This window comes from Neofelis nebulosa, chromosome 15 (genome assembly GCF_028018385.1).
Source record: "Neofelis nebulosa isolate mNeoNeb1 chromosome 15, mNeoNeb1.pri, whole genome shotgun sequence".
Taxonomy (NCBI): Eukaryota; Metazoa; Chordata; class Mammalia; order Carnivora; family Felidae; genus Neofelis; species Neofelis nebulosa.
In genome coordinates, this window is record NC_080796.1 from 67,561,235 (window position 1) to 67,578,117 (window position 16,883).

The 16,883-nt window shown below is 49.9% G+C and overlaps 1 protein-coding gene across 2 annotated transcripts in view; it reads right to left on the reverse strand.

Annotated features, from left to right (window-relative positions):
* Positions 1-16,883, reverse strand: part of PBX1 (PBX homeobox 1) — a 299,046-nt gene that overhangs the window by 209,069 nt on the left and 73,094 nt on the right. The window lies entirely within an intron of this gene.

Consider the following 16,883-nt stretch of genomic DNA (forward strand, 5'->3'; position numbering starts at 1 on the left):
GCTTACGGTCATTAACAGCAAGGGACAATGAACCAGACCATGAACTCCAAGCAAAGAGAAAAATAAGTCCCAAGCGAACTTAAAGCATCGGTTTGTGGGCCAAGGTGTGAAAGGTGTGTGGCCATGAAGCCTGGGTCCTGGGCATCTCTTGCTTTCCCCTCCCTCTCACCTGGTGGCGTGGCCCTGCGACTGAAGCCAGCACAGCCAGGCCAGGTGACCCTGTGCTCCACAACTGTTTTTAACATCAAATTATTTCCAAACAAAATTTTTCTTAAAAAAAAAAAAAACCTCAAGTGGGATTGCATAAACAGATAATGGTACATTCATACAACAGACTATCTACCCACTTGGCAATAAACAATCGATCCAAGCAACAACACGTAAAAATCTCAAAAAACATTACAATGAGCAAAAGCTAGGCACAAAAGGACAGTGTTGACCTTTTAACAATGTGGGGGTTCGGAGTTCCAACCCCTGCAGGTAGTTGCAAATCGATTCACTGAGGTATTCCTTTTCATTTTAAGTCCAGTATAGTTAACATGCAGTGTTATCTTTCGTTTCAGGTACACAATACAGTGGCTCAGCAATTCTGTACATTACTCAGGACACATCCCAAGTGTATTCTGAATTCTCTTCATCTACTTCCCCCATCCTCCCACCCACCCCCACTCTGGTAACCATCTGCTTGCTCTCTAGAGTTAAGAGTCTGTTTTTTTGATTTACGTCCTTTTGCTTCGTTCACTTGTTTTGTCCCTGAAATTCCACATGTGAGTGAAATCATATGGTATTTGCCTTTCTCTGACTGACTTATCTCACTTAGCAGTATACTCTCTAGATCCATCCGTGTTATCACAAATGTCAAGATTTCATTTGTTTTTATGGCTGAGTAATATTCCACTGTATATAATACACCACACATCTTCTTTATCCATCCATCAATGGACACTTGGGCTGCTCCCGTAATTTGGCTAGTCTAAGTAATGCGGCGATAAACAGGGGTGCACATATCTTTCTGGATTAGTGTTTCTGTAGTCTTTGGGTAAATACCCAGTAATGGGATTACTGGATCAGATAGTAAGTCTATTTTTAATTTTTTGAGGAACATCCATACTGCTTTCTACAGTGGCTGCACCAGTTTGCATCCCCACCAACAGTGCACGAGGGGTCCTGTTCCTCCACACCCTTGCCAACACTTATTGTTTCTTGTGTTTTTGAGTTTTGCCATTCTTAACTTTCTATCTCCTCTAACGCCAACTAATAATAGCGTAATGTTAACCAGAAGCCTTACCAATAACATAAACAGTTAACGCATATTTTGTATGTTTTACATATTACATATTGTATTCTTACAATAAAGTAGGCTACAGAAATTTTTATGAAGAAAATCATAAGGAAAATACATTCACAGCACTTACTGTATTTATTGAAAAAAATCCTCATAAAATTAGACCTGCACACTCAAACCCATGTTATTCAAAGATCAACTGTATATATACCACATGATTCCAATAATATAAAATGTAAGAACTGGCAAAATTAATCTGTGATGGTAAAAATTTTGAACAGTTGTTATCTGGAATGGAGGTTGGGGGTGAACTAAAGTTCAAAGTGGCAAAAGGAAACTTTCCAGGGGCGCCTGGGTGGCTCAGTCGGTTAAGCGTCCGACTTTGGCTCAGGTCATGATCCCGTGGTTCATGGGTTTGAGCCCCACATCGGGCTCTGGGCTGACAGCTCGGAGCCTGGAGCCTGCTTCGGATTCTGTGTCTTCCTCTCTCTCTACCCCTCCCCAACTTGTGCTCTGTTTCTCTCTCAAAAATAAATAAACATTTTTTTTTTTAAAAAAAGGGAAACTTTCCAGGGTGATGGAAGGACTCTATATCTTAACTGGGTGTTGGTTACATGGGTAACTTCATTCGTCAAACACATCTAAGTATATACTTAAGTTCTATCCATTGTACTGTATGTAAATTTACTGCAGTTTTTAAAATTCAGCACCAATCTCCTCCCACCTTTGACTAAATCTAGGAAGTTCTGTGGTATAAGGGAAAAAACATGAACTTCCAGAAAGAGAAGACCTAAACTATGACCCCTGTCACCCCCATCATCTTGAACAAGTGAGGTAACATCTCCACACACTTCCCATCCTGTGAAATGGAGACTTCTATTAAAGGTCATTCAAACAAAATACCCCAATGACAAAATACCAGTAACAAAGAGAAACATGCTGTAAATAATATGATGTTATATACAAAAGAGACGACAGAAATATTATTCCCCAGATTGGGGTGGGTGTGGGTAAAGGGAGTCTACCAGAGAATGCCTCCATTAGGATAATTTTAATTTATGTGATGATTTTTCTCTTTCCACCATTTTAAGATTCTTTTTTAAGGTAGGCTCCATGCTGAGGGTGGGGCTAGAACCCACAACTCTGAGATCAAGAGTTTCAGGCTCCACCGACTGAGCTGGCCAGGTGCCCCGCTTTCCACCATTTTATTTGTTTGTTCATTCATTCATTCATTCATTCACTCATTCATTCAGAGAGAAAGCAGGGGATGGGGCAGAAGGAGAGAAAGAATCCCAAGCAGGGGTCCATGCTCTTAGCACACAGCCCAACGCGGTGCTTGATCCCACAAACCATGAGATCGTGACCTGAGCCGAAACCGAGAGTCGGATGCTCAACCGACTGAGCCACCCAGGCGCCCCTCCACCGTTTTAAAACATGGATTTCTGCAGCTGATCAGAGTCACTAAACCAGGAGTGTTCCTTTCGTCTCCACATTTCCTTATACACACACACACACACACACACACACACACACACACACACACACACCCTCCATAAGCTCTGCCTGTTCTCCCTCCCTCTAGCTGCTCTGCCTGGTTTGCAAGGTGCCCAATCTGCATAAACCATGAGGATAAATCAATCAGGCAATGAGAAAAAGGCAACAAACCGCAGCCAAGGCCAAGGTGCAAAACCCCACTCCGTGTGGGGTAGGTCATTAGGTCCCACTGAGAGACCTGGATGTCACCTTGCTTAAAGTGGACTGGGTCACCCATCTGTGGCGTCCCTCTCTTTTCAACTCTCCCCACCTGCGTTTTTTGGGAGGGCTGTTTATGTGCTCCCCACACCTCCCTCTTCCCCTGCTCTGGCGTTCTCTCCCGCACTTTCTCTTTCTCTCTAGGCTGGGTTTAATTTGACACCTTGAGCTTTGGTAACGAGGTGGGGAGCAGAGCAGCCACAGCGGAATTCATTAGGCTCAACACTGCAGGGCCCGCTCTCTGTGCGTTAATGACATCGGAGGGTAGGGAAACGAGACAGCCACCACGCGAGATGAAATAAACATGAGGACTGTCAGCAGTGACAGCCTAAGCAAAGGGGACAAAATGAGCCAGGTAGAGACCTTTCCCCGTCCGCACAATGCAAACCGACAGCTTGCAAGGCCCCCCCTCCCCACAGCCACCCCCCTCCCCTTACCCAAAGCCGAAGAGTGAGTAAGAGGTAGGGGGAGGAGGAAGCGTGGATGGGAAAGAAGGAAAGAAAATACAATTAAATTATCATTGTTTTAACGTACAAATTTCATTTATCAGTTTAATGTTGGCGCAAACCAAATGCCTCACCCTCCTTCAGAGAGAAGGCGCAGGGAGGTTGGGAGCTGGTCTGCGATGCTTGGAAGGTGCTTTCCTCCCGCCTCCCCGCCTGAAGCTCGCTCTCTCTCTCTCTCTCTCTCTCTCAGCTGATTTCTTTTTCCTGAGTGGCACCACCACCACCCCCTACCTTCAACCACTATAACTCCGTCTCTCCCTGTTGCTAAAGGCAGCACTGGAAGGAGGAAAAGAAGGGAGAAAGAAAGCAGAGGTGAAGACAAGGGACAGAGATACTTGATTCTGTACATGTTTTGTTTTAAAGGTGAGAGGGGGGTGGCAGGGGCGTGACAAAGAAAATCCAGCCAGCACGAGCTACATCCAGACAGGGCTTTGCCCACCCATAAGAGCAAGCACCCTGTTCCCAGTTACCAGCTGTCAAGAGGGTTTACTGGCAAGGAAGGTCTTAGGGGCGGCCACAGCCTTCTCTTCCTCGCACAATGCAGAAGGAATGCACTGGCTGGAATCAGGCTAAGTCGGGACCCCCCCTCTTCCAATAGAAATAATCCCCCATGGACAGGAGCAGGGAGAAAGCAGCCCCCCCCCCCAGCCCCGACACTGTACTCGCCGAAGGGAAAGGTGGCTTCCCCAGGTTCAAAAGGAGCGGACTCTATCCAGTTGGCCACAATGTGAAGCCCAGGGCTGGGATCTGGAGTGTGATGTTTCCCTAATTCAATCTGCGGATCCCACAGCCACAGCTAAGACCTTCTGCCACAGCCCTTCCCAGAAACCTTCCCCTCTTTCTCAGCCTGTTTCAGAGACAGGACATTAAGTGAGCCACAGCTCATACTTTAAAGGCCAAGTATCACTGTTTTCTTTGGCCATGGACTTCTCACGCAAGGTTTTCAGAAAACCCCCAAAGCTAGCAATATTATGAGAAGGGAAAAGAAAGCCATCATCTTTTTTATTAGCTGGCATTCAAGGGAAAGTATACGGAGGCTGAATCAGTGACAGAATTCAAACTTAGAACAGACCAACACGGGTCATTCTGAGTTGTTTGAATCAGTTTTCCCTATCCAACCCCTTGGGGGGCGGGGTCTGCCAATCTGCTAGGGCTTCTGCCTCCCAGATGTAAAGAATGCGGGAGGCCAGGTGTGAACAGTGGGGGCTCCTGATGCGTGAACTTAGCTGGTCATCACGTAGGAAGCCACATGGCCATGACTCCAAATCACAGATATGAACAACTGATGCCATAAAATTACTTGTTTCACACACAGGAAAAAACAAACAAACAAACAAACAAACCCCAGTAGATATGAGGTATCACAAAGTTAGGGGCCATGACAATTCTTTCAGAAACGTCCTGGGTTTAAGGCCTAGTGACTGACTCCCAACAAAAGTTTTGTCTGCCTTCAACACGGACAGAACCTTAGTTTCCTCCTCAGAAAATGGTTAACACCTTCTTCTCCCTAGATGGTGTGAAAACAGATGGGTTGGCCCCTTCTACTAAGCATTATAATCCCCGAAGGAAAGCGATCCATTACGAAAAGTGCAGGAGAAGAGTTTTACATTTAAGAGACTAATTTTGTTTTAGACCAGAAAATATGATTATAGAACATCTTGTCAAGGGAAAGAGACACACACGGTCCATTTGTTCTGGAAGGCAGACAGTGGAGTGATGGACAGCACGGACCGAGCTACGTCTGAAGGCCAGTGTTAGCATGGGTCACCTGAAGGGGGGAGGCCAGGAGTCCATCCTGAACACAAAGGTACCACCACACAGGCCTGCCGTATCAAAACAAGACAAGCAGAGGGGCGCCTGGGTGGCGCAGTCGGTTGGGCGTCCGACTTCAGCCAGGTCACGATCTCACGGTCCGTGAGTTCGAGCCCCGCGTCAGGCTCTGGGCTGATGGCTCGGAGCCTGGAGCCTGTTTCCGATTCTGTGTCTCCCTCTCTCTCTGCCCCTCCCCCATTCATGCTCTGTCTCTCTCTGTCCCAAAAATAAATAAAAAACGTTGAAAAAAAAAAATTAAAAAAAAAAAAAACAAAACAAGACAAGCAGAGAGATTAAGTAACGTCACAGACACCAAAGGCATGGTAATTAAACAAAAAGCATGTGCACATTTCGCGGGGCTCGAACCCACGAACCGCGAGATCACGACCTGAGCCAAAGTCGGACGCTTAACTGACTGAGCCACCCAGGCGCCCCAGCGTGTTCACATTGGAACTGCCCTGCCATTTAATTTCTTCCGGCCTGAGGTCTACTTTCCAGCCCTGTGGCTAGCGGTCCCAGCTCATTTGCATGTTTTCATTACACTACCTTGCCCTGCCCAATGTCAGAGGTCATCCCTTCAGAAGCCGCCTTCACACCTCATAATCCCTCACTATCTGAAAGAACAAAGCCAAAGACCTTCCCACCAAGGCACCAACAGGACAAGCTAAGGAGCTAGTGAGTACAGTGGAAAGAGGAGGCTGTCTGTAGAGACGGAAACAAGCGTCTTCCCCTTCTCCACTCTTTACACGTTTGGGGACCCTGGGCAAATGATTTAGCCTCTCTGGGCCTCAGTTTTCTCCTCTGTATAGTGGGCAGTAGAACACCGGCCTCTGAGCCACATGCAACTTACACATGGTAAGTGTAATGTACCTAGGACAGTGCCTGGTGTGTGGGAGACACATCCAGTGGGAGTGAGGCAGCTGAGGAAGGGTCCAAAGAAGTGGCCATGACAGTTGTGAAGTTCCCCAGCCTTGAAGTATGTGCACAATGAGCTACGGGAGCCTGATGAACCACATTTACTACCAGAAGGGCCCCAGAGCCTGATAACATCAAGGCAGAGTTAAAACTCGCTCCCCGCTCCCAGTTTCTCCGAGGAGCACTGCCAGCCATACCCCCACCCCGATAAGCCCTGCTTCCTTTCCTTTCTTTGGCTACTCTCGACCTCGGCCTGCTCTAACCAACCTCCCCGAGTCCCCACAGCAGCTTCTGACGCCCCTGGTGCAGAAAACCACCAGCTGGGGTGCTCTGAGAAAACCCAGCCCCCAGACATTCTGATTTCACTGTTCCCGGATGGAGCCCAAGCATCGGCGGTGTTTTGCAAAAGTTCCCCGGGTGATTTTAACGTGCAGCCAGGGTTGAAAACCACTCTGTAGCAAATATACTTGTTACTGAAAGGTTTATGCATAACACGAAAAAAAAAACCCATTTCTATTATCATTATGACTTACTTGGCCAGAGTATCACGCCTCTCACCCTAAAAAGATAAGCTTCTGGGGCTCCATGAAAGATCATACCTGGGAAGGGCTCGAGAGGTCAGCCAGGTCGTCTCCATGTGTGGAGGAGGCTCCGAAAGGTGAAGTGACTTTCTCTGATAACACAACAGCTACTGGCAGAGCGGAACTGCCCCCCTTAGAGCCGCAGGATGTCCTGACCTTTCTCTGGCTCCCGCTCTGAAGTCTGGATGGCGGACAACCACTCTCCCTGTCTTCTCCTTCCTCTTTTCCCATCCTTCCCGGGGCTTCCTGAACCCCTGGCCTGGTTTCCAATCTTTAACGCTAAACGTTATCAGTTTGAAATGTTCCATATAGTGCCTGGAGCTTTGAGGGGAAAGGTGCCATGAAAATCTTAATAAACAAATAAATAATTCATACGAGGCATTGGTCTATTCTCTGCACCACTGGATTTCAAACACTTCTCAGAGGCAGACTCTCCCCCATAAAGTCAAACACATAACAGCCCTGAAACAGAAGGGCAGGGGTTGAAGTTGGCGTGGGGGTCCAGAGCCTCACGGGCTCACTCCGCTGCCAGGAGGGCAGCGCTGGGCCAGCCTCACACCCTTCCTGAGGCCCCACGGGGCATGGACTGGAAACCGGCCCAGCACAGGACGCACAGCCGCGTTGCGCACTTAGGACGGACAGCCCAAAGAAGAGTTTCGTTACATTACACATCCTCCTCTTCCCCAGAAATAACAAGAAAAAGAAGTCATTTGTTGTAAAACAACTACACCTGTGTGAAAATCGCATGTATTGCAACTGGGTTGTGACAGAAATACAGAAACCTGGCAGTGGTCAGAGCTGGTCAATCCACTCAGTGCTGAAATGGGATTTAGGTCCCCCAAGGCCATCAGAAAAAACCTCTCTCCACTCGGCAAGCTCCCTGTCATTCGTGCATGTGTGCATGTATGCGACTCTATTTGTTTTCTCCCCCAAAGACTTAGGGTCTCCAAGCCCTATTTCCGTTCAGGAGCAAAGAGAAATGGACAAGTGAGGAGGCCAGGTTGGGCCACATTTCCAGCCCAGAAGCATCTACGGGTCTTTGGAGACCAAGAATGCCTCCCTCTTCCTGATGGTTTTTACAGAAGAAATTCAAAAACCCCTCAGCTTGATTCCTTAATTTCCGTGGCTGCGGATGACAGGCCTTCCCACTGCTGATCTAACCAGTTAGGCAGCGACAATTACTCATTCAGGGGCTACATTTGCCAAAAACATTGGATTGATGGTTTTAAATGATTTTCATAATATAGATGAGGGGAGGATTACAGCCAATTCTTGTTTCTTTGCTTACTTGCTTGCTTATTTATTTCTTTAATCACCATGTGCTCCCGAACCAATTCCCCCTTCATTCTGCTCCAGAGAAACTCTGGCTCACTTAAAGATGAGGTCTGAGCACCTGTAACAGGCTGTCAAGGAAAGAAGGCAGAGACAGAGAAATTAAATCTCTTCAGATTTGCATTGTATACTCCTGGTCAAGGTGCTTGGACCTTCCTTTCATCTGACTATCTCCACAAGACAGGCGGCACGCTCCCCATTTACAGGCAAGACGACTGAGGCTGACCAAGGTCACGTGACTTGCCCAAGGTCACACAGTCTATGAGCCTGGAGCTCGGAGTCGGAGCCTTCCACGTCTCGACTCCCGCCTCACAATTCCCAGCCCCCACTGTGACCCTGGACGGACATGAGTCAAAATCACTGCAGAACTTGTCATTCAGCAAGGTCCTTGTCACGATGGTGGCATCATTGCTCTCCCCCAACTTCTCTGGTGACAAATCTGCACACTCGTGGGGAGTGAGCTATGTCACCTCCGCGTGTGGGTTGGCAAGAATAATGGCCCACGAACCATTTTTTCAAAGGGCCACTTACTTTGTCCTTAATATTTCAAACCCAAGCCCTCTGCCATCACTCTCCTCCTACCTCTAAGTCCAAATTCTTTTTGACCACCCCCCCCATACTGTTTCGCCCTCACCCCCCTCACCCCCCACCTTAAAATCAAACAGCCATGGAGTCTGTTCAGATGCCCTATTCATCAAGGAAATGAATTCCATATGCATAATTCATTTCTTTTGTGAACTTTTTCCCCTGCGGGGAGTTAATGCTCTCCAGTGCACTGGGGACCGAGGCAGGCAGAAGGGACCAGTGAGCGAAGGGGGCAAAAATGCCTTCCCCGTGTAGCCAGGACAGAGAGGGGCCAAGAGGTCTGGCCTCTGCTGGCTGGCACCTAGAAGTCCACCATTTTATCTCGCAAAAAGCAAGGGGGACCCTGGGCCACTGATCAGAGGACAATAGGCTTTGCCTTCAAGGGCGAGCAGCCAGGGGAGCCCGGAGGCCTTCTTTCCAAGCCCAGGGGCTGACGGTCGCCTGGAGAGACAAAATGGATAGATCGCTTCCACTCCTCTGTGCCTCTGCTCATATTAAAAACCCAAAACTAAACAAAGAGATATACACCGTGCCCAATGCACCATGTTTAACAGCTGTTGCATTTGGAGAAAAAGCAGTCCCCAGTCCAAAGTCAGATTTGAAAAACGGCTTTATTAAGGGAAAGATTTACTGTATATGAACTCCAAGACTAGAAAGAGGAGGAGGAGGGGCAGCTGAGAAAGACAGATCTGCCAGACGGGGAGCCCAACTGACTCCGCTGGCTGATGTTACCTTTTGGCAAGTTTCGCTGACCCCCACGACCTCCTGGAAGTGACAGACCTTCGGTTATTAACTCTTCAATAACAGTCTAGAACCCCAGAGTTCAGAGCTGGCTTGATAAATGGCACAAGAGACTTTAAGGCCAAGAAGGAAGCTTCTCTTCCAGCACAGCCTACTTCGAGGAAACTAAGGTTACTTAGCGTCTTATCCGAATTTTTAAAAACACCACTTTCTTTTCACTTCTCAGCTTCTGCCTTCCTCCCTCTCCACAGACCCAGGGGAAGGGGCTGGTAATCATTTTAAATTTGGGGATTCTCGTGCCTGATTCTACAACCGCCTCGTCGTTCAGGAACTGCATCTTGGGAAAAGGTCCACTAGCTACCTGTGGGTGGTCTGATGTGGGCTAGACAGGATGAAGCCAGTGAACTAAGTACGAAACAGAACCGCATCTCCCAATACATGGAAAGCAACAGAAATTCTGCTGCGATTCCCGTACGAATAACCTGTCCGAGCAAAGAAAACCGCCAACGGCTTCCATCTAACATATGAAAACCAGAAAGTGGCCGGCCAGTTTTATTTCACCATCCACTAGAAGCGTAACGCCAAAATACGTGCTCCATAGGGAAGCAACGGAGAGCAATAAAGGATATGTGAGTTATAAATTAAAGCACCCCCTGGGGTTGGGGACCTGAGAGAGCTCCTTGCCCTGGCCTCACAGAGCTTACGGTCTATTTAGGCAAGAAAGAAGTGTGAAGGGAATTCTAAAGTTCAAGTGAGCCCAAAGAATATAGAGATGCCTCAACAAGCCAGACGACACCGGCAGTCGGCAGAGATTCCCAGAGACCCCTCCATGACAGCCACCGGCCCACGGCAGCTTCACGCAAAGGCTCTGGAGTTGGGCGGACACGTGTCTGAACCCCAGTGATGCCAGTGGCTGGTTATGTGAGTTTTGACATGAATTTGCCCTCTCAAATCTCATCTGTCAAATACACCGTATAATGTCACTTCTTCGTAGGATGTTTGTACAAATTTAATCAGATTAAGGCGTATACAATAACTTGGTCGTATGCCCAATGGTGTATGTGAGTAGTATACGCAATAAGTACCCAATAAATTACAAACTGAACAAGGTGTTAGCTCATTTAACCACTGGAAACAAACATGGTGATATAGACTGACGGTGATGGGTCAGTTGGCTTGGCACGAAGTCTGATGTGGCCGTATAACTTGCTTCTTTTATTATTATTTTTTCATTATTTAAGTTTATTTATTTACTTATTTTAATGTTTATTTTTGAGAGAGACAGACAGACAGAGAGACAGAAGAATGGGGGAGGGGCAGAGAGAGAGAGGGAGACCCAGAATCGGAAGCAGGCTCCGGGCTCCCAGTTGTCAGCACAGAGCCCTACGCGGGGCTTGAACCCACAGACCACAAGATGGTGACCGGAGCCGAAGTCAGACGCCCGACCGACTGAGCCACCCAGGCGCCCCTGTAACCTTGCTTCTTATATGGACTGGCTAGAAGGCGAGTTGAAGAGAATAAAGGAAACCAACCCCTCAGCTGAAGACCTGGTTTTTCCATCCCTCACTCTGGAAGTATCTAGCTTCCACTAGGTGGACCTTCCATCTCCGTGCTGTGTTTCGGCAAGACACCAGTCAGCATCTCTCTGCCGCCTTTGGGGATAATCTGGACAGTAAGTAGCATCGCCCTGTCACGGGGGTTCGGAGAGCTTCTGCAACGCCCCATTTAACTGCTCTGTGCTCCTATCTTCGGGCTTCATTAGCATATTTCAGCAGTGCCTTGATGGATGAAGATAGATGGGGGAACATCATCCTTGGTGAAATCACTGTTTCATCAAGGTTAAACCAGCCTCGAGCTTCGCCACCTCCCTTTGTTTGGCTAGGTCTCTAATAACAAAATTAACGGCAGAATTAATGCCCAGGAGGCTCCCGGTGAAATACACTGATGCCCCCAGAATGAAGCTTTATCCCGGACCTCCCAGTTTATAATCCATCAATCAGTTGCTTCCATACTTTATTTTAAACTAAAACATCACCTCCATCACAGCAGAAGCCCGCCTCTCCGGCCTTTCCTCTGAAACAGCTGGGCTGGGAAAAGGCTAAGAGGGAGCCTGTTGCCTCAGAACTGTCACAGAGACGCCAGTCAAAGCAGACAACACAGGGCTCACGTGCACGTAGGTCTGCTCTCTACCACCAGACCGCGAGCTCCTTGAGGGCAGACCGTTTTTGTCCAATGTCCTTGAAACACCTCATGAAGTCTATTGCTCTCGAAGGCAAGTGGCCTCTCTTCACTACGTCCTCGCTGATACGAAGGGAACCGTGTTCGCCACGATAGAAACGTCTGCTATTGTCCACAAAGGCCCACACGACACTTACCACCCAGTAGGACTTCACAAGACAAGGGTGCAGTGCAAATCCCGCGGCCCCGACCCCACAGGAATCGCCCCCAACAAGTCTCCACATCACCCCTAAGGGATTTCACCTCTGAACCAACCCCTGGTTGGGACACCCCTGGGTGGCTCTGCATGTGAACACGGAGCGATGCCCTCGATGATCCAGTCGGAGACCAACCCGAGGAACAGCGTGTCCGGGGGCCAGCTGCAGTTCCATTTCTTGTCAGCCGTCACATCCCCTTGGCAGGACGCTTCTGCTCTGTGGGACCCAGCCTCCCCAAGGTGCAAGCAGCCTGCACGCAGTCCCCTCACCTCCGAACGGGTGTCACTCCCGACTTCCCGTGTGGTCTGCCGGACAGACGGCGACGGGAATGTGGGAGTGCACGTGAGCACCCCTGAAAAAGAGGTGTGACAGAAATAAGCCACGCTAGACGACGCGAGCAGGATATTGCTACCCTGTGCATCCAGATAATTTCCTAACAAAATGGGCAAGGGAGAGGGGGAGGGGGTGGGGGAGGGAAAACATCCCCAAAGCGGCATGTTAGTTACATAACTCATCGGGGTACTTTATCTCACTGGACCTCGATTTTCCAGGGGCGTTTGTGAAGGTCAAAGCCTTCAAACTTACCAAGTGTTCTAACTTCCTTACAGGAAGGGGTGTGAGCTGAATACCAAAAGTCGCCGTGACCGTGCAAAAACCAAGCACAATGTGTGAGATGGGTCATGAAAAGGATGCAAATCCACAAGCTTGCACCATTTGGAGGGGCTGGGACTCAGGGGGCAAGAAAACCTCCTTCCTCGCAATGTTCGTTGACATTGATTCTTGAAAAGCCCCAGGAAGAGTGAGAGCGCCGGAAGGTACGTAAGCCTCGAAGCTGTTCCCCGGGCCCGCTCTCCTGGTTTCTTCCCCGAGGAACGGCTGAGGGAACACCACTGAGCCTTTCGTGGCGACCAAGGCCGCCGCCAAGCCCCACAGAGAGAACCACACGAAACCACCGCACAAGAAGGCGGGCTGTTTCCACATATAGCCAAGCGGGAGGGCGGCTGAGGAAGCGTGTCTGCGGGGGGGAGAAGGCCTCGCTGCTGTACTGGCCTCCACTCAGCCACCGGCCGTCCTCCTGGCCTGAGCCGGTCCCCCGGGTGCCATCGCGGGGGGCTGCTGGACCCCTCTGAAGACGGATCCAGGGATGCATGGATCCCACCCAGGTCTCTCCCCTCCGCTCCTCTCCCTTCTTCCTCCCTGCCCCCGAGCCGCAAGTAGAATGCTAAGATGACTATCACAAGTCAGCTGTGGCACAGGGCCATGGAATGTGACAGTCAGACGCCGCTCAGAGAGGACGCAATGGAAAGAACAGGTGGTGTGGAATTTTAGAACCACGCTGCTTTCAGCATTCCGCTCAGAGTCCCGGAGGGCTGCTCACAGGGGCACTTTTTGAAGGATGGTCTCTCCCCGCACAGAGAACAAGACATGGAGGAAGATGCTGGTCTCTCGGAGAGGCCGGAAGTGAGAGCCAGAAGGGGGGTCCTGAGAGTTCAAGTCCCGCCTCCGACAAAGAAGGGAGGCTACGAACAGCTGTTTGTCCGGAAGACTGTGCCCGTGGTTTCAGACGCAAGGAACCAATGAAAATAAGCACATGCCGTCCCGGGTGCTAGCGCGAGCACGTGGTTTCCGAGGATCTGTGCTGGGCAAGGTCCAGTCCCCCGAGTGGAGCATCTTCAGAGACAGAGCTAAACATGCTGAAGCCTCGACTTCCTCCGAGAAACAAGTCAACGTGACCATCACCCGCGCTGGGGAACCTGAAGGACGAGAGCGCTTCTTCGCAGGTCTCCGTGAGAGAGGCGAGCCGAGAAAGGACAGCCTTCCCCTTTGAACCCCGGAGCCACTCTGTAGACTAGAAGACACACGAGTCTAAACAGAGCGGAGAAGACACGAGGCCTTATTTCAACCCTGCTGATCGCACCCAGCTCCGTGGAGGCTTCCAGAGGCCACGCTGCCATCTGTCCGGAGGTCACCCACTGGTCATCCTGGAGTCTAAAAGTCAAGTCTCAGGGCGCCTGGGTGGCTCAGTCTGTTGGGCATCCGACTTCGGCTCGGGTCACGATCTCACAGCTCATGAGTTCGAGCCCCATGTCGGGCTCTGTGCTGACGGCTCAGAGCCCGGAGCCTGCTTTGAATTCTGTGTCTCCCTCTCTCTCTGCTCCTCCCCCGCTTGTGCTCTGTCTCCCTCTGTCTCTCAAAAATGAATAAATGTAGGGGTGCCTGGGTGGCACAGTCGGTTAAGCATCCGACTTCAGCCAGGTCACGATCTCGCGGTCTGTGAGTTCGAGCCCCACGTCAGGCTCTGGGCTGATGGCTCGGAGCCTGGAGCCTGTTTCCAATTCTGTGTGTCTCCCTCTCTCTCTGCCCCTTCCCCGTTCATGCTCTGTCTCTCTCTGTCCCAAAAATAAATAAAAAACGTTGAAAAAAAAAATTAAAAAAAGAAAAAGAATAAATGTAAAAAAAAAATAATAATAATAAAAGTCAAGTCTCAAGCTCCTGGAACCTTCTCACTCCACAGGGACTTCCTACACTACTCCAATCCCTCTGGTTTTTGCCAAAGACTTCATGTACCACTTCAGGCCCTAGGATTTTGGTTCATCTTGGAAGCAATGGTCTCTAGAACCCCGAACAAATAATCTCACTATACCATAGTACTGTCTCATCATCTGTGAAATGTGTGTCAGCCAGTTAACCATCCCAACTGATTCTGTAAGGACTGTCTAAGAAACCACTAAAAATAAATTAAGACTCTCCAAGCCGCCCGTGAACCAAGTCAAGCAATAAAGGAGGCCAGTTTCCTGTCTTCTCTAACCTAAACGGAGGGAAATACTGGCTCTTCCTTTAAAAGGCTAAGACTTGGGCGCCTGGGTGGCTCAGTCGGTCAAGCGTCTAACTTCGGCTCAGGTCATGATCTCGCGGTTCATGGGTTCGAGTCCCGCGTCGGGCTCTGTGCTGACAGCTCGGAGCCTGGAGCCTGCTTCAGATTCTGTGTCTCCCTGTCGCTACCCCTCCCCTACTCACGCTCTGTCTCTCTCTGTCTCTCAAAAATAAATAAACACTAACAACGACAACAACAAAAAAGACTTAAGACGTAAGACAAAAACCAAGATGTCGAAGTTTGTTCTGCACAAGCTTTTGCCTTTCTCCTCCCGATTTCCCGTTCTTGAACCACGGAGAGGACGGTAACAACAATTACCAGCTATGCTAACAAACTTGAGTCCTTTTGAACCTTCAGACCCACTCTGTCAGGCAGATACTGCTAACCCCCTTGCAGGCAAGAGCACGCAGGTTCAGGTGGGGCACGCGGCTTGCACAAACCCACCCTGCAGGGCGGGAGCGGAAAGAAGGATCGAACCGGGGTCGTCTGATGCCAAGCCTGTGCTCTGGCTGTGATCCAACTCCCATAGACCGCAACCGGGCAGGTGGCACCCTCACCCAAGAGGGGGTGAGGCGGTGAGCACACAGTCCTTTTTGCTCCCTGCCAGGGCTACCTCCCTCAAGCTTTCGGCTGCAGTAACCCTCGGTCCTCTACACACACAACCACCAAGGCCCGAAGTCTGACTCAGGAGGCCCCTGCCAAGCAAGCGTCTTTAGACTCCCTAGCAAGCAGGTGACCTCAGCGAGGAGTGTCACGCGTGAGGGGTGCGGGTCAGAGCTGGGAGAAACGGTCGGCCCAGCAGGGATCACCTGCCCTGATCTCTCCCGCCCGCTTTGTTCCCCAAACCTCAAAGAACAATAGGTAGTCACGATCCGCTCTCTTGTCTTTTTCACTTAGTGTGTGAGTGCGCGCGCGTGTCTTTATCAGAGAACTGGCTGTTTTATATTATATTCACACACGCAGAGCAGGGGCTCGCCGGGCCCAGTAGAGGCAGCACCCGGAGGAGCGAGGCGCTCTTCTGAGCTTCCCGGTTTCGTTTAGCAGTCAACCTCCAGGTCCGATGGTGCGCAAGAACTTCGAAGGGGAAACTGAGGAACGCGGCATAAAAATGAGGGCTCGGTGCCAGACGGTGCGGAAAGTAATCGCTTGAAAGCGGGCACTTGCCTATTTATCTACCGTGGTTCGCTGTGTTTTCCTACATCTCGTTGTGCCTAGGGCAGAGAGTGACCCGCAGAAGCCATCTGTATTGTCCAGCAGACCAAACAGGAAGAGGCGCAGAAATCTCGGCAAGTGGCCGCGCGGCCTCTGTTGCTAGGCAGCGCGATTATGTCCATTCCCTGCTGCTTGGCAACCGGCATTTCCCATCACATACACACACAGCCACAGCAGCAGCACAAGGGTCTTACAGCTTGGAGAGAAAGGGCTGCATTTCAAAGGAGCTTCTGAATGTGAATGGATCCCCTCGACATTCCGCCGATATCCAGATGGCCCCCAGAGCGAGATGGCCCCATTTAATCAGAAAGTGTCCCTTTGGTGACACTTGAATTTTACCTGATGGCTGTACAAATCTTCTACTGCGTGCGGTGACGTGCCAGAAAGAGCCTGAGTCAGCAAGCTCGAGCTTTTGGAGAAGACAGCCTGTGCTCTCTGCCCTATACCTCTGAAGAATTCGTTGGTAGAATGATCGTTTTCCCAGGATCGGCTGTCTAGCAGGCTAGGCTTCAGAGGGCCAGATACCTTAAATGATGATGTTTCTTTCTGTGGTCCCCGACCAAATGCCAGCTCAACTTGGCAAGCTTCTCTTAACGGAGGGCAGAACTGTCCTACCGTCACCTCATCGGTCACTATCTGTCAACTCAACAGCAAGGCCAAAGTCATCAACTTATTGTAGCTGCCTACCGTATAACAAGACTCCTTCAGCCCACCTCCTGCCTGCCTCTGAGTGATAAAGAGATGCCCAAAATCCCACTGGAAGTTAGTGTCCCAGCAGGCACTTGAACTCAGAAGCCCTCGGCCACTAGTCAACTGTCCTGGCCACCATGAGACCTGCTCCATTGTTTTCTG